This window comes from Brachycentrus maculatus, unplaced genomic scaffold, assembly GCF_059751285.1.
Source record: "Brachycentrus maculatus isolate JH-2025_06_01 unplaced genomic scaffold, ASM5975128v1 h1tg001032l, whole genome shotgun sequence".
In the NCBI taxonomy this organism is placed as follows: Eukaryota; Metazoa; Arthropoda; class Insecta; order Trichoptera; family Brachycentridae; genus Brachycentrus; species Brachycentrus maculatus.
The window spans coordinates 21,717-46,069 of record NW_028281744.1 but is presented as its reverse complement, the minus strand read 5'-3'; the positions used below and the strand labels follow the sequence as shown (position 1 = coordinate 46,069).

General features: G+C 28.6%; 1 protein-coding gene across 2 annotated transcripts in view; it reads right to left on the bottom strand.

Annotated features, from left to right (window-relative positions):
- LOC148299636 (lachesin-like) overlaps positions 1 to 12,523 on the bottom strand; it is a 141,066-nt gene extending 128,543 nt beyond the window's left edge. Inside the window, exon 1 of one of the 2 annotated variants that reach the window (XM_088275860.1) lies at positions 12,190 to 12,523. The gene's annotated coding sequence lies outside the window, so the exon portion shown is untranslated. The remainder of the gene's footprint in view (positions 1 to 12,189) is intronic. The other variant, XM_088275861.1, reaches the window with a different exon arrangement.
- Between the last annotated feature and the right edge of the window lie 11,830 nt (positions 12,524 to 24,353).

Genomic DNA, 24,353 nt, shown 5'->3' with positions numbered 1-24,353 from the left:
CGATAATACAGGAGTTATCTCAACGTTGTTGGGGGGCTTACTGTATTTCAAATACTTGAAAGTGGTCAGGACAAAAGTTGGAATAATCGGCGGGTACGTATGAGAAGATGCATCAATGTGGAAGAAAGGAAGATTGTTTGCCAAGGCAGATTAGTGTGTCTTGCTATTACTCTGCCTATCCCTGCGGAGAAGCGGCGTTATAGTTAATAAGATAGTTAGTCAGTTTAATAACAATGCACTTCAAGGAAATTTCGCAAAGATTTATATAAAAAAATCAAAGTGGAATTTTTAATTGCTAGGCCGTGGTCTTTGTATGCCTCCCAAAAACCATACCCAAGCATCCTTCTCATTCAAGGCATGAGATTTTTATCACCCAGGACGTCTACTACTGACTATTCGAGGCTCTGAGACGTTTGCTTGACTTAGGTGATGCAAGAGAACGGGAAATTGATAGAAGAACCTAAAGACGGTTTGGACTCCATATGCTCCACAAAGGAAGCGAATATGTAAAAATGATATTTTAAACGATTTTAATGATTTTTTTTCAAGGAACAACCCACAAACCCTCTGCATTTAAAGGCTTCTCTGCAGGTAGGATAGTACGAAAAGGGTAGGTAAATTTGAAAAAAACATCAAAAACACCCAGACCAATTGAAAATAAGTCTTTCTTGAATTTATTTCGCACTTGGTGGGAATCAAACCCGCAACTCCAGTTTCGCAGTCGAGCGTCTACCCAACTACGCCACGGCGCCTGTTAAGAAGTCCTTTTTACGGCATTTAGCAAATTGATTGTTGTTTTTTTAGTTTACATTTGAGAGAAATTTCAATTTAATAAATCGGCATAATTGAGAGTACCTACCGCTGTAAACATGAATTTATAGTAAATAAATTTAGTTTTGCTTACATATTTTATGTTTCGAGTTAAAATCTACCGACTGCAATCCAATAGTAGTTTCAATATTAAGGGTGCCGTACACGATCATTTAACTGAAGTCCTGTTTGCTTTTAATTACCGGCCGGACAGTAACAACTGGATGCAGGCACGGAAGATGGCGCTCGCCGTCGAACGTGTCCGAATACATTATTGTTTATCTCGGACACACATTGCGAATTCCAGAATGGCTTCGCGTTGTTTTGGGGGATAAAAAGATTTTTCCTGAATAATAAAACTGGATACCCGATGGTAATCCGTCCCGGCAGTTCATTACTAAAACAGGTCGTGTCCGTTGTTAGCGAAACTTTAAAAATCTGACAAAAGAATATGCGATACATCCAGTGGCGGAGTAATTCATTATGACGTCATCTTGTCAAAAAAACTATATTCCTTTTTTTAATTCAATTTTTCATTATAAAGTTAGCTTAGTTTTATTTCGTTTTTAATTTTTACTTTTTTATTATTTTTTATTGTTATTACTCTTTTTTAAGACCGTATTTCTATTCTTTCTCTATATATGTATTTTACTTGTGTCTGTAAGTTTGTTGCGTTCTCATTTATTTAAAAAAAAATGAACGTACCTCTTATATTGCACTGTAATTCATTTCATGTTATGTGTTGTTCATTGTTTGCGAACCATGAATGAATAAGAAATTTCAAAATAATTTTCAAGGTGAAACATTGTAACCTTTAAAATTACACTGTTCACATTTTTCAACGTTTTAAAAATACATTTTTAAAAAAAAACATAGTTGTTAAAAACATAAAGAGGTATTTATTCAAACAACAAACATTTTGTTTCAATTTTAAAATATTTAAAAATACAAAAAAATCGAAATAGTGTATAATTTTTTTGTAATAAATATTTACTATTGATTGGGTATAAATAAATCTCATGTTTAACTAGTTTGCGCTAAAAATACCATTAATTGAGCTTTTTTATGGAATTTAACAAAAAAGAGCACTACACTGTTTTGTAGGATTTATTGGAGATATAAACCTTAATAAGGTTTTTTAGTTTATCATATTTTTATAATTTAGTTACCAAGTTCTTATTTTTACTGTAAATTGCCAACTTAATATGTTTGTAAATCCATTTTATCCGCTTACAATAATAATTACCTAAATATTGTCTCGTGAATACATATTGTCTGGTAAAAGATAGACAAAATTTTAAATATTTCATGAAATATCAATATCAGTTTTTTATTTATTTGAATATTCGATTTTTTTTTACAAAATAATATCTTTTATATTTGACTGTTGGAATTTACCAAAATATCAACAAAAAATAAGATACTGATCTCAGAATATATTTAAAATAATCATACTGACATATTTTTAAAGGTTACAAGGGAATGGGAATTCTTTTCACAATTTAATATGCACATACCATATGGTTGTAAAGAATTTTTCCTAACAAATTTTAATTAAGTCAGTGTGAATGAAATTAAAACAATGCATTATTGCTGGCTCGAAAAATTCACCAGTTGTTTATGTTGTACTAATAATGACAAAGTTTTTGAAACATTCCATTAAAGTTAATTTTGTAGCGAAATTAAAAACCGCACTGCACAATGTAAACTCGCTGTACTTTGTAAAATTAACTTTTTTCTTAGTTCATTACAAATGCAGTAAACGTTTTAACATAACTTTGCTTATCCAACGTCAAGACCGGTCGCTGTATCCACGGGAAGATAAAGTATATATTTTAAATAATGTAATTAAGAAAAAAGATAAACATCTTCTATCAAGATCATTTTATTTTTAAACGAGGACAAAATAAGCGCTTTAACCCAGGTCTCTCTGATCTGACAAAATTTTATCTCTTCAAATTATACCAAAAATATTCCTTGTTACCGAAATAAAATAAAAATGAATGAAAAAAGGTCTGTTTAATATTTTGAGTCAAATAATATTACAATATTATCGCGAAATGTAGAGAACATTATTTTTGTTTGTATCCAGGACCATATATAATATTTTTGTTTCTAACAATTATAATGTAACAAATGTACACTCAGAATATATTTTTAATTGATTAAAATATATGTTTTTTTAATGATAAATATTTAAAATATTTTAAATGTACCGTCTCAAATGACTTTCATAAAATGCCTGAAATATTTCTTGCTATCCTTAGAATCCTAACTGTCCTTCATATCGTTTTTCTTTGGTTTCTTCTAACTCTCTTCTGGATCCTTTTTTTTTCCTTTCGTATTTTCATTGATTCACAGTTTGATTTACATATAAATTATGTTACTGTAATTATTTGTTTATACATACTGAATATTTATTAATTTTTCGTTTAAACTAATCTGTCCACTAATTTTCAACTGAAATAAAATTATCTAACTTTTACCAATATCATCAGGGTTGGCTAGAGTTATTGCTTTTTAACAATAATCGGCTAATATACTTTTTGATATACATACCATACTTGAAGCAAATATTTAGTGTTTACCATAATTTTAATTTTTATGTTTAAATATATTAAAGAGGGTAGGTACTTAAAATTAATAAAATTTAGTTAATAGAATTATCCGAAAATATTATTGGAGCTAGAGAGAGCTATATTTTGTGTTTTATTTTAATAAAAGGCAGCGTTGTTTAAAGCAATTAATACAACTACGAAATATTTTCTGTGAACCTAAATAATAACACAGTTTGACAAATTGATTTAGATCAATATTTTTAGATGATCAAATTTATGATTGATGAATTAAAATTTACCAAAAGTATTAGAATAAAAGAAAAATAAAAAAGAACATAGAAAATAGTTAAAATCTTTAATTCTTTCGTTTTATTTCAACAATACCAAAATAATGTTATTATTAATCCATAAGTAAAAATATCTGTCATTTATTTTTATGACATTTATCAATGAATCAACGTATTATTTAAGGACTTTATTTTAGGTATTCTTTGTGTTGTTTTCCAACACAAAAACCTTAAATTAAGAGATTGGGTAAGACGTAGAAATAGTATCCAATCCACCTAGGAAATCTTTCACACTTGTAGCGGGAACGGCATCTTTTATCCTTACTTCTACGCCTATTTCTCTTTCTAGTCACGTCCTCCGTATCTTCACCTGTCCACGTGGCTATATTTGAATAGTATACGAATTTATTTAGAGTTTTCATCCTTCTTTTAACCCACTCGAGGTAGACTTGATATCGCAAAGAAAATTACCTTCTTTGATATTGTTTGATACAATAATAAAAGCGGTTACGTGGTTTTACTTCCTTATGGAACTCTTTGACATTGAAATGAGTTATTCAGTAAAGAAAATACGTTATTTCCATTTCGATTATTTTTGAAATTTTATGGTGACATCAACCTTACCTTATGTGTGATTAATCGACGAAAGCGATCTACAAGATACTTATTATTTATAAAGAAGTTGCTCATTAGAATCAACTGATCCTTAGAAATATTGGATATTTAATAAAAATCGTTTTTATATATTTTTTTGACATCATCATCATCAAAGATGAAGAAGAATATAGAAGTCCGGGCATTTATGGGGCTGACAACCGTCATAGGTTGGTTTAAGTGATCACTTTACACACGTGTAACATTCACCAATTCTACTCATTATTGACAACCACACTACTCAAATTCTTGGAAGTTCTATAAATATGAACCAATTTTGAAACATTGTTCTTGAATAACTAGAACCTCACTGGAGACATCTATTGGTGAGATGAAAAAAAGCTTTTTACTGAACAGAAACTCTTATATTAGTATGTGAGGTCCGAATCCTGGATTATAATCACACACTTGAGAAACGCAAGAAAATACTATTTTCATTTTTATTATTTAAGGTTACAAATTGACCACATAATTTATTCACAGTATTTTGAGCGTGTCCAAATACTTGTTCACAAAATCTGGATTATCTCCAATTACAGGAGTTATTTTCATATAATTATTTTTTTGGCACAAAAATTGTTTTTAATTAAAATCATATAATGTAAGCGATTCAAAATGGTTCGATGACCGATCGTCCGACAGCGGTCAAGGTTCAACCTTTTCATAAAATATCTGCACAGTATAACTTTTTTTTTAAATCACTGTACCGCACTGTTTTTGTTTTTGTTAAATTAACATCTACACAACCATTTATATCAAATACAATAACGGTAAAAAATACCATAAAGCTTCCATTGTTTTTTCTTTTCGTAAAAAAATATCGTGTTTTGAATTAATAACGTTTTTATTCAGTTTAAATTATAAACATATATTTCTCCTATTAAGAGTTGTAGGCTTTTAAAAAAACGAATATTATCTTTACTCATAAACAATCATCATCAATCAACAAATAATATTTATCGGATATTTAAAATAATAAAAATATTCATGAATTACATTTAAAATATTAAGATGGATATAAAAATTTATATTATATAATTTATTTGTATTATTTTGCAAAATAATGATACGTGCTAATCCAGCGTGCTTTAAATCGATATTTATAATTATTAATCAAAGTATCTTATTAACCATAAAAAGATATCAAATGCAGTTTATTACAATTTTATTTTAATTATAAACGAACAGTGTAGGTATGTATCTTCCCACTAAACGGCAAGTATTCGTTTTGAGGTAGGTTGAGGTAGTAGTTTTTTTTTAAAATACAGTATACTGAGTGTTAATAAAAAAAATGAAAATCTTTTTGATAATGTTTACAAACATTGAAATTTTATAAATATTTATGGAAGGTACGCAAAAATCTAAATTTGCAAAATACATAAAACAGAGAAGAATTTTAGAAGAATCTCATTTAAAATAAAATGTACTGAAATAATATGTGAAATTAGATACAATTACTTTTTTGGAATACGACACACTAACCGAAAAAATATATACACAAACTGACACAATATACTTCACAACATCTGGAGTATGTTCCAAATCTTCACAATAATTCACTAATCTGGGTTTGCGAACAAAGACTTGTGAACAATATCCAAGATTTGAGATTTGTGAACAAAGATTTAATAAAATAACTTATAATAATAGTATAAAAATAATAATATTGTAATAAAATAACTGGATAGTAAACATTTTAAATCGTGTTTTCAGGCATCTCCGAGTACGTAAAATGATTAAAAAAGAATCTAACACACATTTCATAAAGGTCTTTACTAAAACAAACTAACTGAACTCAACCTTAAATAATACCGAGGACTCATATCACTCACTCCTTTCAAGAACGTCAAAAATAAAAAAAATCGCCAATTTTCAGTTGTGCATGTTTTCGTAATGCTCAGAAAATGTACTATATCCCAGAAAAAGCGGCATATTTTTAACTTAATATTTACCCGCTACAGGGCAAAAAATGTTGTTTTTGCATTTTGAAGAAAAGGTATTGATTAATTATTTTTTTACATGTACTAAATATTTTTCAAATGAAGAAAAAACCTTCAGGTTATACCTAAAAAGATCTGTTGCGCAGTAAAAAGTTAAATAAGTGGCTTGATATTTATTTTTAACACATTGTATTATATTTTTAAACTTCAAAAACGATCTGAAAAATCAAGTTTTTTTTATATTTGACGTTGTTGAAAGGAGTGAGCGATGTGTAAAAGAAGGTGTTAATAAAGGTTATATTCAATATCGGAATCGGTTGTCAATCATGGATAGAATGGTGAATTTCACACGTGTATAAAGTGAACACTCAAACCAACCTTTGATAGGGCAAAAGCCCTGCTAATACTCAGGCTTCCACATTTTTACTTCATCTTTTTTTAGATGTCGATAACACATACATACTTATTAAATGAAAAATGCTAATGCACCGATTTTGATGCAATATTATCAGTAAATTCAAATTTCTTTATTTTTCTCATGAAATTTAAATGGTATTTTTCTTCTATATTTTTTCTATATTTTTCTCATGAAATGATATTATACATGTATTTTATTTAAACTATTTAAAATTCAATGCTAATCCTGGAACCGTCAAAGGAACGAGTATTCTCACTTTAGTGTTGGGAACAATAGTTATTAAACGATTGCCGGTTTAAAAGTCGTCAGTAGGCATCCAACTTCAGCTATGCCGAATATGCTAATCAAGCACAACTTCAATCCTCTCGTTTGTCACTTCCCCATTGTACGAAGTCTTGAAAGTCTGAAATTTCAGTACCGTCTCCTCACTCATGAACGCCAAAGTTTGGACACAGAACTGGAACGCCTTGCATCTCGCAAGTCCCATCTTGTTTTACATCTCTTGCCCATATCCAACATTAAGCATTCAAACAAAAGGTTTCCGCCACTACTTCACTTCTTTGTGATGTTCAAACTCTTGGTTTTTGCATGAAGTCTATCTATTTGTTCCTAAAATTTGGATTTTCTCCAATTACAGGAATTATTTTCGTATTATTTTTTGATATCTCATCAAAGATGAAGAAGAATATGGAAATGATGTTTTCTGGCGTTTCTCATGAGTGTGATTATAATCCAGGATTCAGACCTCAAATACTAAAAAAAGAGTTACTGCTCAATAAAAAGCTTCTTTTCACCTCACCAATAGATGTCTCTAGTGAAATTCTAGTGATTCAAGAATAATGTTTCAAAATTGGCTCATATTTATAGAACTTCCAAGAATTTGAGTAGTGTGGTTGTCAATAATGGGTAGAGTTGGTGAATGTTACTCCTAAACCAGCCTATAACGGTCGTCAGCCCCATAAATGCCCAGACTTCCATATTTTTCTTCATCTTTGCTGAGATGTTAAAAAATAATATGGAAATAACTCCTGTAATTAGAGATAATCCAGATTTTGTGAACACGTATTTGGAAACACTCAAAATGTTGTAAATAAATTATCTGGTCAAATTATAAATTTAAATTAAATTAAATGATAATAAATTAAATTAAATTAAAAAATAAAAAAATTCATCTATGATTTGATTCGATGCATTTTCATGATACGACAATGAAATAAATAACTCATGGTTTTTCTCAATGTGAACTTTTCTCAAAAAATGAGTGTGGAGGCAGTCGCAATTTTTAATTGTATGAACGTAAAAACGAAAAACTTGTTTTATATCACTTGAATATTTTATTTTGTAACGATTAGTTTCGGAACCTGTAGATGAAAGCATCTAGATTCCGAAACTAGTCGTTATAAAATATAAAATCCAATTAGTATAAATCAAGGGTTATTTTTATAAAATCATATCATACAAAAAATTTAATACCAAAACATTAATTAATTTAATTACAATTTTTTTTAAATGCATAAAAAATTATGAAGCAAATAAATAATAGTAAGAAATAAAAGCTGAGGGAGACCGAGAAAAATTGGGCATAATTAAGTATCTTAAATGCTCCAAAGAGTTCAAGTCAGATAAGGACAGATTAGTGAGGCGTTCTGTTCTCTCTGCTTATGATTTGTTAATTTAATAGTTATTTTATTTATATATATATATATATATATATATATATATATATATATATATATATATATATATATATATATATATATATATATATATATATATATATATATATATATATATATATATATATATATATATATATATATATATATATATATATATATATATATATATATATATATATTGTAAGCATTATTTTTGTTCAGGTCAAAGTTGAAAATAAATAATTGGACCGTTTTTCCTGCAGATGATTTTTGAAAACTGAAACGAAGCATCAATCTTTCTTATACCGTAGAATGGTGAACGTTACACAAGTGTCAAACGTGATTTTTTTAACCCAGCCAAACGCCACGTCGTAATCTCTGAGATTATCGAAATTTCATCTTCTTTAGTATAAAAATCCATGGATGCTTTGTCTTAGTTGAGACACTTATGATATATTATTTTAAAATATCACGACTTAAGTTGTAAATAATTCAATTATACATAATTTTCTTTTTTTCCACGTTCATCTCACGTTAAAAATAAATATAATTCAAGATGGCGGCTAATCCAATAAGGTTGGAGTCTCAAAAATCTGGAATTAGAATACAAACGACCTATAGGTTACTAGACCTAAGGTTCATGTTATAACAATAACTATCTTTATAAAACCTCGCATTATAAAATAATATAATCAATTAAAATATAAAATTGACGCATTCGTATATAATTTATTTAATTCTAGTGATTGTTACGGTAGACAACGCCTATGTTTGTGAGTTTTTCTAAAATTGGATATTTTAAGGTTAATCTCTACATAAAAATTCAAATAAATATTATTTAACACATATTTGTTATTTAGTAATACCGTTCAAAGATATAGAAAGAAAGTTCTAGACATAGAAAGGAGAGTGAATACTGGGAACAAAGTGAATGGTGCACTGAAATCAGTTATAGCAAAAAAAATCTACCAGCGGAAGCTAAACTGGTAGTGCACAACGGAGTCCTGGTTCCAACTCTAATGTATGGAAGTGAAACATGGAGTTGGCAAAAGAAGGATGAAAGTAGACTGAATGCAGTCGAAATGCGATCTCTCAGAAGAAACAAACTGTGCGACAAAACGATGTATGATAGATGTGCGAATAGTGAAATAAGGAAGGGATGCAAAGCTGAGATAAGCATTATCGATAAAATTAAGAAAGGTGTGTTGAGATGGTTTGGACATGTGGAACGAATGAGTGAGGAAAGAACGGTAAAACAAATTTATGAGGCGAATGTTAGTGGGAAAAGAAGCAGAGGAAGACCGAGAAAAACATGGCACGATCAGGTATGCCAAATACTTGAAAGTGGTCAGGTTAGGAGTCGAAACAATCGGCGGGTATGTATGAGGAGATGCATGAACGTGGAAGAGGCGAAGAATGTTTGCAAGGACAGAGTGGTGTGGTGCTCTATTCTCTCTGCCTACCCCTACGGGGAAGTTAGTTAGTTAGTTTTAGTTGAAAGATGTTATATTATTAAAATTAAATAGTGTGATAATGTTTTTTAATAGGCTTGAATGTTTATATCACCATAACGTTATAGAATATATTTTTCTTCACGTATGTATATGCATTACATTTATTCTATTAATACTTTTTATTTTATTCTTGTTTTTTTGAGTTTTGTAATATTACATTCGTGTACCATATATAAAGGTTTAAAAATGTAAGATAAGATTCACGAATGAATGAAGAATAAAAGAGTTTTAACTAATTTAAAATCAATGTTAGGTTTATTGTAAGAAGATGTTAATACATATGATGTTAAATTAAGTGTAAATATTAGTTTCTGAACGGAAGTTTTATAAACTAACTTAAAAATCAAAAATATATACATACATATCAACTTTTTTCCTGTAAATTTGCTGCCATCTATAATTATTTATAAATACTCTTGGGTTGTAGTCTCGTGGTTAGTATCGCTGTCTTTTGAGTCAGAGCTTCTCGGTTCGAACCCACTCTACCACAATTATATACCTATTTCTTATTATGAGCCGCTAAGGCTCACAAAAAAGTATGAAATTTAAATATTTTTGTTTGTAATAAAAATATTTAAAAAAAAACTTAGTTAACACATTGAATTTTGATTATTTTAAAATCAATTTAAACATTTCTTTCAAATTTAATATATTTTCAATCATTCTTTCATTTCATTATAAATTTACCTTGTAAATGAATTATTATGGCAATAGGATTTTTTCTTGTTTCATAATTACGGACGAAATAAAATAGATAGACATCACAAATACGTATATGATATGATGCAGCAGTTTAACTGACGCATTTTCTAGACAAAAAATCTAACACTTTTTTGCAAACCCTCTGAGAATTTAAACGACAATTTCCACCCTAGCAGATAGTTCTGACTACTGCTCCGTAGGGCGGATAAAGTTACATACAATGTACCATAATAAAGAATGACATCAACAAGTATTGATTTGTCCGCTTATATCGGTCTTATTTGTTTTAATCTCTAATCTGCTCGACTCGGCAATCAATGTATCACCCGCCCGGGACTTAACGAAGCGGATAAAATTCCCGCTCCTTTTTGGGTCTCCCTTTGTTGTATTTATTTTTATTATACTAGTATAAGAAACTAGGTTCTCAAGTTGACTGCGTAACTTTCACTTTTGTTTTATTATACAAAGAAAAGAGAACAATGCGTGTTAATTTGTTTACGAATTGAAACTTATTTAGGCTTCTGTTCGTGCTTTTGAAAATCTATAAACCGAGTTTTATTTAATCTGACAAAAAAATAGTATGCTTGTCACCTATTGCAAAAAAATAGGAATCACAGCTTTAAAAAAAATTAAACTGATTTTATTTTTACCATTTTTTTTAAAGGAATGTTTAAAGGAAGCCAAATATAAGTTTATTTTGAATACAATAGAAAAAAAATTTAATATGTATAATACGTGAAAAACATGGAAACGCGTTTTTTCTTTATTAATAATTTTTATTTTATTTTATTAACGTTTATCTACATTTTTTAATCAGCAATAATGTGACCTCACTGGGGTTTTCCTAGACAAAGGTTTTCAATACCTGTATTGTTTCTGGGTTATTTGTCTATGATAATTCATGCAACTCTGGATTAAATGGCCGAATAACATGATATATTTCTTATAAGCCCTCCTTATTAAACGAAGTATTAAAATTTTAAAAAATCAAAGCGTAAATTTTTTTTTATTTTAATGTAAAATATATGGAAAATCTAAATTTTTTTTCAAATATTATCAACAACACCTTTTTCTTCCATCAAGGTTTTTCGTTGTCTTTTGTTACCCGGAATTCAAAATTAACATAATGTTAGAGGGTTCGGGCTATCGGTGCATTTAATATCGTTACTATTTATACAGGCTATTTGATTTTATCCTAATTATAATAAAAGTAGTAGTAGATTATGATTTGTTTTTTATAAAAAATATATGATCTTATGATTTTATTTTATCGATAAAATTTAATAGAATTTTTATAAAATTAAAATAATTACGAGCTCTTTTTGATTTTTAAAAAAAATTGTAGATAAATTGTACATTTTTTGTACCACGCTAAATAAAAGAAATATGTCAACAAATATTTTATTTGATTTTTTTTAAAAAGAGCAGTTTAACAAAAATTTTTTTTTTTGTATTTATTAATCAAAGTTTTTTTCTCGAATATTCTGATGTAACTATTTTGTCGAAATTAAAATGTGTACACAGCGTGTTTTTTGATGGGGCATTTGGTGTGAATAAATTTTGATTAATACGTTTTTAACATGAACAATAAAACTATGGATACAAGTTTTAGGTGGTCGTAAATTTAAGTATACAAAACATGACTTACTAAACAAAAGAAGCAATCCTCTTGAATTACACCGCTACCGTTAAATTCGACATTGAATATACAAAGCAGCTACCTTACTGTCAAGTCAGGAAAGAAACTTCGCCGCGACTTGGGGAAACTTTGTTGCGTCGTCCGTAATAAATGTCATATCATATCTGAAGCGGGTTTGAAAAACTTTTTCCCTGCCTTATCAATAATGACGCTATCAGATTCCCAACAAGCCAAATACAAACGCCATAAATTACAGGACGTCACTAATCTGCAAAAGTTTGTTTCGCGGGAACTCTCGCGGAGCTTTACGGGAGCTTTATCGGCGAGCGAGGCGACATGCTCAATGCTCTGCGGTCGCGCGAGTACTAACGACTCCGGGTCCGTTGGTAGCGGGCAAGTCCCGGTGAGGACGAGCCCCGATGCGCCGCCCTATCTCCAGCGCCGGGACGCCCCTTGGGTTATCTCGCGACGGTTTGCGGCGTGCCTGAAATTATTTCGTTTTGACTGAAAATATTATGATATCATTTTATCTCTTGACCTATGTATGATTATACCCTGAATTGTTACCTACTTTTATGACATTTTCAACAAGCAGACATCAAAAGTTCACGTACAAACTTCTTTTACGAGATTATTTTTATACGTGTACATTTCAAAAAATGATTTTTAAATGTGATAATTTGGCTTTATGAAAAAGTTAAAAAATAACATTAAAACAAAAATACAGTTTTGTAATAATATTGCAGCTATAAAAGTTTATTCCGGCTTGACTAAGCAGCGGAGAAATATCAGCTTTATTTGATTACAAAAATATGGTACGTATTTTTAAATTTAAAATAAAAAAATAAATTAGTCAAAAAAAAAATACTGTAAAACAAAGTAAAAATGACAAATAATAAATAATTTTCTGTGGAAATATCATAAAATAATATTATTTTTTGCACATTAACAAAAATAAGACTTAAGTATTTGGTACTATGTATATAAATAAATTAAATTATATTTTTACAGTCGAAGAAGGTGTCACAAGATTAGACCACAGACGACGATATTTTAACCATCTAAAGTAGCGATGTATAAACCAATAATGATTTTTTCTGTGTGGAGTTATTTAAGTTTATACACACACCTTAATGTAAACATAAATTAATTGTAACATTATATATAATCAGTGAATTTATAATTGTTCGCTACAATTTAAATACCTTCCGTATTATCTCGAATTAGCTTCCGTGTAGGAAAGGCATTAAGTTTGTCCTTTAATACAATATAATAGAGATGTAGTTAGAACAATGGCGCAGAACATAAGTACCATTGAAACCAAAGGATATCACGATAATTATTGTGAAAATTACATAGGACGGTAAACCTGTTGTTAAATATTATTACCAGATTGCGAAATAATATAACGCGCGCTTTCCATTGAATTCAGTGCTTTTGTTATCACACAGGTTTGTATTTTATACACATCAACATGGAATAAAAAAATAAATATTGAAATATGTACACACAATGAATACGAGTAAAGAGAATTCAATTCGTTAAGTTATTTTTTAAACATCATTTTTACAAAATGTATAAGAAAATTCAAGCAACAACTTAAAGTAGAATAAAAAAATAAGAAGTTCTTCTTTTACAAAAAAATTATATAAATACATAAATCTTTAAATTTATTTTATTTTATAACTCACTATGTCATAAAATGACTATTTTATTAAAATCTTGACATGTTTCAAAGCCAGCAGCTATTTCCTTAATGCTGAACAGTATTTATCCATCGATTAGTGTTCAGCATTGTTGAAGGGTTGAGCGGGTTTTGTGGTTATCGACATCATCAGACTGGTATGTCAGACCACTACTCTGAAACCTGGTCACTGGTCAAAAAAACCATTCTATTTTTTAAGAAATGTCAGTATAAATTAAACTCAATGGCAAATAAATGAAAATATCCAGCTTCATTTGCGTAAAGTCGTTTGTTCAAACGCCCTGAATAAACGAGTCAACACCCATTTAATATTATTTTATAATATGTCCAGTATAACACTATTTTACTCGTATATTTGAGCTTATCCATATCAGGTTATTTAGAGTTCACTATTCTTGATAAAAGACAGCAATTCCTTCTAAATGTGTTTCGGAATGACTTCATTTTGTACATTTTCTACCCGAGAGTTTAATAATCTCTGGTTTGTTAGTCTCGACATTTGTTTGAGTTTATACACAGACAATGATGCAATGTTGTAGTTGTATGTATCAAAATACCTTCATTTTATTGGGTGATTTTTTATCAAAAAAATAAACATTATATGATGAAAAATTTACAGATATTGTGGGTTGAAAAATACTTTTATTTTCTGGTAATGTGTAATTACGTATTCTCTGCCTTTTCTAAGGCATTGATAATTTAAACGATTCTTTACACTTCTCTTTCCTCCTGTCAAATTTCGCACCAAGTTGGGGAATTTTTCTTTTTGAAAGGGAATGAATGATCTCTAATGATTGTAAAACTGCCGAAATCACTTTGCAAGTTTTATAAATTTCACCGCTCAAAATATTCGTAATTGGATCAGCCATTTGCATAGACTTACCGAATTCCTCCCGCGAAGTCGGGCTCGAAGTCTAAAAGAATATTTTTCTTAAGGAAACTTTCTTCGGGAATATTATTTATTTAGAGTTTGGCGAACCGCAAGCCATTTTCATATTTTTTTTCATACAATACAGGCGAAAAATATTTATTTTTAATGTTATTCCCACAAATACGCTTTACGTTGTTTTTCTAAGGAAAGTCGCAATAGAAACTCGACTTCAACCTACCAGTTGTAACCCCTACTAAGCTATAGAAGAAGGTTTCTACGAATAAACTTCAATTTGCTTAGAAAATATATTTGTAATGTTTTTAACTTTTATAGAAAATTTATTAATTTATTAAATTAAATTTATTAATTTCAAAACGTTTTCTAATTCATAAAAAAATATAACCAACTGATAACATAACGACATTTAAGTGAATTTAAGTGTGTATATATATTAAAATGTTAATAACAAATAAACATTTGTTATCAATACTCTTTCCTTGTTTTTTTATATTTCTAACAAAAACTAATAAAAAACTGCTTGTTTTTTTATATTTCTAAAATTGAGAGAAAGGATAGAATCAAGAGTCTCCGACTTACGAGTATGTGATACCACGAGAAAAATAACCCATCTCAAAATATGTATATTTATATAAGTCTTTTTTTTATCTAGATGTAAAATTGTTATAAAATAGTAAGTACAGTTATGATAAACATTGTATATTATCAAGAAAAAGATTTTTTGCTGCTGAAAGATCATGTTATGCCCACGTTGCAAATTTCAATTTAAATTCTCTTATATTTTATTGAAACCATCCTTTTCTCAAGAAATATGTTTGTATTGTACGGACAAAATATCTGAATGCATTTTGCTTTTAGAACAATGTTGAAAAATATATCATACATGAACAAATATATATGTAAGAGTTTCATTTATCTTCAAAGTTGTACGAGGAGAGAGTGTCAGGTGTTTTCCGTGATCAATTTCTTTGAATGTCATCATTTCGTCTGAATACAATATCGAACAATATAGAAATATTTATAATCATACTTTATAAAAAACATGTAAAATAAAATTGGGATTGTGTGAATAAAGGATATTCCAAATTCATTATGACTGTTGTTATATGTATGTTTATATATATGTTTATATGTATATATATATATATATATATATAATTACATATATATATATATATATATATATATATATATATATATATATATATATATATATATATATATATATATATATATATATATATATATATATATATATATATATATATATATATATATATATATATATATATATATATATATATATATATATATATATATATATATATATATATATATATATATATATATATATATATATATATATATATATATATATATATATATATATATATATATATATATATATATATATATATTTATATATATACATATATATATATTTATATATATTTATATATTTATATTTATACATATATATATATATATATATATATATATATATATATATATATATATTTATATATATATATATATATATATATATATATATGTATATATATATATATATATATATATATATATATATATATATATATATATATATATATATATATATATATATATACAGTATATATATATATATATATATATATAAACATATTTTTAATGCATTTTTGTGACGAATATGTAACCATTTTTACCCATACGACTGATCTTTACAATACAATAATGTAATATTGTGCATGAAACAAATATTGTTATATTTTTAACCAATTATGTTTATGTATATTTAATATATTTTATGACATTTGAGGCTATTATACTTTACTGTAATAAAAAAATCACTTATTATTAAATAAATATTATCCTTATATTTTTAACATCAAATCATAATAAAAAAAATATTTACGTTCATTCTCTATTGTCTTTTTTGCTTGTTTATTTATTTTCTCCCTTTATTTATTTCTCTAGGCGAACATGAAAAATGTTACAACGACATGCTTTACAGAGTAGATAATAATCTTTAGATCTGTTTTAATCATCACAGTTATATGTACTCATATAAGTATATGTATCTACCAGTGGCAAACCATATCAAGTCAAGACGAGAAGTTAATAATGCATAGCATGAGTATTTCTCTCGTTTCAAATTATTATAGCCTTCAAACATGACAAAAAGAGAGGAATTCGTCACGAAATATGGTCATTTAAATTTATTTTATTGAGATGTATAACGTAAAGATGTCTGCAACATAAATAGTTCCTTTAATGAAGTGCGCATATAAAAGCTGTGAGTTTTTAGCAACCAAGATTTGTAACCTAATCAAAAGTTAGAAACATCCTATTCAGGGCTTTCACAGGCATATTGCATTTTGCGTATGACGGGGAAATTGCAGCCTTTTTATGTTACAGGCGTTTTTATTTATTTTTCTTTACGTAGTAAATTCATGTCATTGTTTTTTTCTTACTAATTAAAAATATTTCTTTATGAAAATTGGTTTTGGTCGCGTGATAATGAGATACTTTCTGAAGATTTCTCACACACTAATGTGTCATTTCAACAGTTTTTCAGCAAAAGTTTAAACTAACTAACTAACTAACTAACCATCACGCCGCTTCCCCGCAGGGGTAGGCAGAGAGAATAGAGCGCCACACCACTCTGTCCTTGCAAACATTCTTCGCCTCTTCCACGTTCATGCATCTCCTCATACATACCCGCCGATTGTTACGACTCCTAACCTGACCACTTTCAAGTATTTGGCATACCTGATCGTGCCATGTTTTTCTCGGTCTTCCTCTGCTTCTTTTCCCGCTAACATTCGCCTCATAAATTTGTTTTACCGTTCTTTCCTCACTCATTCGTTCTACATGTCCAAACCATCTCAACACACCTTTCTTAATTTTATCCATAATGCTTATCTCAGCTTTGCATTCCTTCCTTATTTCACTATTCGTACATCTATCATACATCGATTTGTCGCACATTCTTCTAAGAGATCGCATTTCGACTGCATTCAGTCTACTTTCATCCTTCTTTTGCCAACTCCATGTTTCACTTCCATACATTAGAGTTGGAACCAGGACTCCGTTGTGCACTGCCAGTTTAGCTTCCGCTGATAGGTTTTTATTTGCTATAACTGATTTCAGTACACCATTAACTTTGTTCCCAGCATTCACTCTCCTTTCTAAGTCTTTATCAATCTTTCCATCCCTAGAAAACATACTACCCAAATACACGAAATCATCTACCTGTTCCAAAATCTCTCCGTTTACCAATATTTCACATTCAGATCTGCATTCTTCTCTTTCAAAAACCATTATCTTGGATTTGCTAACATTCATCAATAAATCACTTTCCTTGCACACATTATACACTTTTGTCACCAACGTCTGCAGGTCTTCTCTGCTATCAGCAAGAAGAACAGCATCGTCAGCAGCAAAAGTTTAATTCTTTAAATACTTATTTCTAGACAAACTATGCCCAATTTTTTTTTTATTATCAGTAACTTGCAATACCCAGCCACTCATTTCTATGGCTTTGTCTAGTTAAATGGAAAAGAAAGATAAAGGAGCCATCTATTTCTAATATGTTTAATTTTACATGCTAGGTAAGCAATGAACATATTAAAATCTATGAAACAAAAATGCAATCGTAAACATTGACAATGGTTAATGACAGCCTGTCAAGAGGCATGCTGTCCGCCATAATTAATGTTTGGCATTTACGTGTATTGTTGATACGCTCAACAGATGCCGCTGCCATTGCGGTAAAAAATAACAGTTTTTACCTGTGGCGCTTATTTGAAGGCCATGTTATATTCACATCAAACCAAGAGATTTCAGATTTTGAACAAGTAAAAATAAAATATTTATACAGATAAATAAAAATACTTCTTCATCTTCTTCTTCTTCTTCCAACCCTTATCTGCACCCAATAGTGCATAGGGCACTGCGTCGTATTAACGCAGTGTTATCTTGATCGTCACTTACATGATGACAAAGTGATTACTCCATCGATTCAAGAACCAATCCAGGGTTATATCAAATAAATGTTAGAGCGTAAAATCACTTTCATTTATTTTTAACTTACACGTTGCACGTTGTTCGCCTCCGTGGTGTAATGGTTAGTGTGTTTAGCTACCATACTGGAAGTTCCGTGTTCGATTCCCGAGGGGGAAATAAAAATACACACGTATTTAAATGCAACGTTGTGTAAAAATTTCAAGGCAATCAGTGAAAAACTTAATGAGATTAAAGGTTTTGAACAAACGAACAGATTTTGGTTACAAAAAATAAATTTAATCATAACTTTAGATAATTTTAGATGTCGTAAGTATAGTTTTTGAAAATAATATAATTTTTCAAATATTATACGTACAGTAACCCAGATTACCAGTCTCTGAATAGTTTATCTCCTTCGTTCCTTGTATGAGTGCACTCGTTCTGTGTATTTTATAAGATGCTGGACCCAGCATGGGAAGCTTCAAGCTCCAGGGAACTTAATGAAGATAAGAGAAATGTGGAGGACTCATTAGGAAATGGTTGAGAGGAGGAAGTGGGAGTGAGAAAAGATTATCATAATACGACCGTGCCATAATAGCTAAAGAAGAATACTCTTTTATCTATTTTTATCTTGTTATGATTAATGTTTTATTTCATGCAAAAGCCATGAAAATGTAATGTAAATACAAAATGAAACGCAACTCTTTTTTTTAAATAAACTGGAATCTTAAACTTTTGAACCTGAGACTTGATAATTATGAATGGCAAATTTGATTATCTATTTTTTTTATAAACTTATATCTTAAGCTTCTGAAAATGAGACTTCAAAATTTTGAATAGTAAAATCTGATTATCGTTTTATATTATTTTCATTTAAAAAAGAGAAATATTTGTGTTTTACTATTGACATCTAAGTACTTCAGTTTCATATTATTTCTGTGAGCCCAAGATTTTTTTTTTTTAAATTGTCATCTTTCCAAGATTAACCATATACGTGTATTTTTAACACGCGTATCTTATTTCGTTTATTGATTCGGGAGTCACTTTTTGGAAATATCTATCCATTTTTAATGTTTTACCCGGTAAATTCAAGTAGTTTTTAAAGTCTATTGTGACACGATTTCGATATTTTCAAACACAGTTAATCAAAAATGTATATTTTACATATATGACAGTATAATATTGTTGCCGAATAAGTAGTTGTAATCCATTCAGAAAAGAAAAATAAAAACATGATTTTTTTTTAAAGTTTTGTACTGACATTTTTTGGTGGTACTGCATTTTAAAGAATAAAATAACTACCTTATTTTATTGTTTAAATAATTAATAGAATTGTATTTTATGGTAATTCTGGCTGATTTATATTAAATACAAATTATTAAAAATGAATATAAATAGACATAAAATAAATTTAGACTTTTCAAATGCCTAAATACACATTTATGAGACCATATACATACCATTTTTTTATGTATGGTGAAAAAAAATACCTTGAAACGTTCCCAGGAATCGTAAAAATGCCCACATTTTTATTTATCCTCATTAAGAATAAAGTATTCCATCCATCCAAGAAAGTTTTCTGTTTAACAACTTTGTTTCTTTACAAACAAGTTCAATAGGGAATAACTCAATAGTATAGTATTTGCTTTTTTTTAGTAAAGCATAATTGCATACAATCATGTGTTTATAAATTCATTCAATATAACTATTTTTATAATAATGTCCATATATCTGTATCACAATAAAGACGAGGTATCTCTATAAATGGAAGAAATATAAAAGGTTGGATATTCACAAAACTTATTATTTGGCATTGACTGGTTAAACTGATTATTATATATATTGTATCACGCTCACCATGATTCAAAATCTATATTGCATTTATTTTCGAAATTGTATTTATTCAGCATTGTATGAAAGTAACCCAGTTTTTATCTCACACACACATATACATTTATATATATATATATATATATATATATATATATATATATATATATATATATATATATATATATATATATATATATATATATATATATATATATATATATATATATATATATATATATATATATATATATATATATATATATATATATATATATATATATATATATATATATATATATATATATATATATATATATATATATATATATATATATATATATATATATATATATATATATATTTATAAATATATTTAAAATATTAAAGTTTTTTATTGCTATACATGTATATAGCTTTTAGCAATAGGACAAAGATGAGTTTCATTCAGAATAAATTCACAATTATTTATCAAAGGAGAGAGAGGCTAAAATATATTTTAAATTAAAAAAATATTTTCAATTAATTTGACCAGTTGATTACTTTTTTGATAATTTTTTATTATTTATTTGATCAAAAAAAATCGCTCTACATTATGTCATTTATATTTATTTAAGGATTAATACATATTGATGGGGAAGTTCTAGTTTCTGATAAAAATATTAATAGTTTTATGAACATTTTTTTAATGAATCCTTAAACATACATTCAAAACCTAAAAGTATTATAATTTAGTTAAGAAAATTAATGAAACGAAAAGAAACAAGGTAAAAAATATCGCCTAAACAAAACATCTCGGTATTCGTAATCCTTTCGCGGCGAACTTAACCCTCTTTCAAAAGTTATACCGAACAAGAAAGTTGTTGAGAAGGGGTGAAATTTAGGACCAATTGTTTTAGGTAAGGAGGAAACATGTTTCCTCATTTCCCGCACTTATTTAACACTTATTACATTTTAGATTTTACGTGTGGATAATGATGAGCGTAAGTATATTTGTATTGACATAGAAGCTTCAAATTATGTAATATATACTCGTACGTATAATTGATTTCTGATATCATTAGATGATATTAACACATTTAACGGTTTTATAAAACCTTTTTAATCTTTATAACTTATATCTAGTTTAATTAAAAAATTTAACAATTTTTTTTCAATACTTAATATGTACATTTTACCTATACATACAACATTTAAAGTATGTCCAAATACTTGACAAATCTGGACTATCTCCAATTATTGGAGAATTTTTTTCGTATAATTTTTTGACATCTCAACATAGATAAAAAAGAATATGGAAGTCTGGCCATTTACAGGATTTACGACCGTCATTCACTTTTTGATCACTTAACCAAGGTGTTGACGGTCAAAGTGTGAATTCCCAGACTTCCATATTATTCTTCATCTATGTTGAGATACACGCCGCCTCCGTAGTGCAATGGTCAGCATGCTTGGCTACCGTTCTAGAGGTCCCGGGTTCGATTCTCAGGGGGGTTTAATAAATAAAAGTGATTTTTTCACTCTAATATTTATTCAATTTTACACTGGACTGGTACCTGAAGTGGAGGGCTGATCACCTTTCCTTCATGTGTAAAAAATCGAGATAACACTGCGTTTATTTGAAACAGTGCCCTATGCACCATTGGGTTGGGGTAAGGGTTTTATTATTATATTATATGTTGAGATATCAAAAATGTTAAAATAACTCCTCAGCGGAGATAATCCAGATTTTTGAACAATTATTTCCAAACACTCAAAATGTTGTAAATTAAATAAGGATGTTAATTTTCTTAATATTCCATTTAATATTTTCTAGTATTTGCAAAACAACTTACTTGTTATATAATGTAAAACTTTGCATAAGATCACTGCAGAGAAAATTATATATTTTCATTATAATATTACCTTTCGTCTTTGAAGTATACTTCCTAATAAATTTTCCCCCATAATAAAATAATACAAACACCCATATTGGCAGGCGTACCCTTTTGGTTTATGTAAATTGTGATGGACAGTCGGGAGTAAATCATGTGGTACATTACTGAAGGGAAAAAAATGATGATATCCCGTCGCATATACTCCAGAGTATTCTCGTGAAGAATCGGGACCCTGCGTCATATACTCCAGTGTATCCTAATAAGAAATCAGGGCCCTGTGCCGGCTTACTAGCCTCCCGAGCCACAATGTGTGACGAGGTATTGAGACGTCAGGCGAAACGACGCGCAGTGACGTCTGGTGATGAAATTATTTATTATTATTTTGTTTGTTTCGCTAATTTTTCTTATATTTATATTTAGACCATAATAGCTATGGACAATGAAAGTTATGAAACATTTAAACATTAAAAGGTTATGAATACATTCGCAATATCAATAATTTCCATGTCCCAAGAATTAACAATAAGTATGGGAGTAGAACACTTCAATATATCGTTCAAACGTTTTTTTTAATTTACAACATTTTGAGTGTGTTCAAATACTAGTTCACAAAATATGGATTATGTCCAATTACAGGAGTTATTTTCATATTATTTTTTGACATCTCACCAAAGATGAAGAAGAATATAGAAGTCTGGGCATTTACGGGGCCGTCATAGGCTGGTTTAAGTGATCACTTTACACACTTGTAACATTCACCAATTCTACCCATTATTGACAACCACACTACTCAAATGCTTGGAAGTTATATATATATGAACCAATTTAGTAACCTTGTTCTTGAATCACTAGAACTTCACTAGAGACATCTATTGGTGAGATGTAAAGAAGCTTTTTTACTAAGCAGAAACTCTTATATTAGTATGTGAGGTTTGAATCCTGGATTATAATCACACACACATGAGAAACGCAAGAAAATACCATTAACATTTTTATTATTTAAGCTTATAATTTGTTTGCCGACGGAGGTAAGGGGTCAAAATAAAATATGGAACAAAGGCAAAATAATTTAATCGGTGTAAATGTTCAACAGTTAATTCTATGAAAATTGTAAAAAAAAAATCATTCTTTTTTGTGTGTATATAAGGTTAAAATTATAGATAAAAACAATTTGAAAAATACGTACGATGAAAGAACTCCTCCGACAAGTCAAGGTATCTTGGTGTCTCTGCAAAAAAATAAACGTATCCAGTTTATGTAAAAAAATAAAATAAAATAAAAAGTATTATACTGGTAGTATCTAAGCCTTTTTAAAAATAATGGAATTTCAGTTTTTGTTTGCTATGCTTTATGATGCTGGTATCTGAAGTTCAGGACTGATCGCCATGACTTTATACAATTAGTGATCAACTAAACGTAATATCAATTTGATTCAGTGCCCTACGGACTGAATCAAATTTATGTTACGATAAGGGTCAGTAGTAGTAGTAGTATGCTTTATGATTTTTAAGGCTTATTTATATTCAGCAAATGGATTATTCTATCTAAGCATCATGTAAGGATCGGGTAGGATAGTCGCCTGTGACTAACCGCTATAATCCTTGTTCAGATTTCTGCACCGCGCCTCACATTGTCTTTCTCCGCTGAAAATTAGGCTGTTAACCATTAACCACTATTTACTATATTTCTTTTCCCACTTTTTATGTCTGTACCATTATTTTTCCCATAAAACAGTTATATCATTAACATACCTCATTTATATAAATATATTCAATAAGATCCCCAATAATCTAAGAGCCATGACTGGTCATTTTGCTTTCAACTTTTGGATCATAGCATGCGGTAGGTGACCAAAAAAACTCGTTGT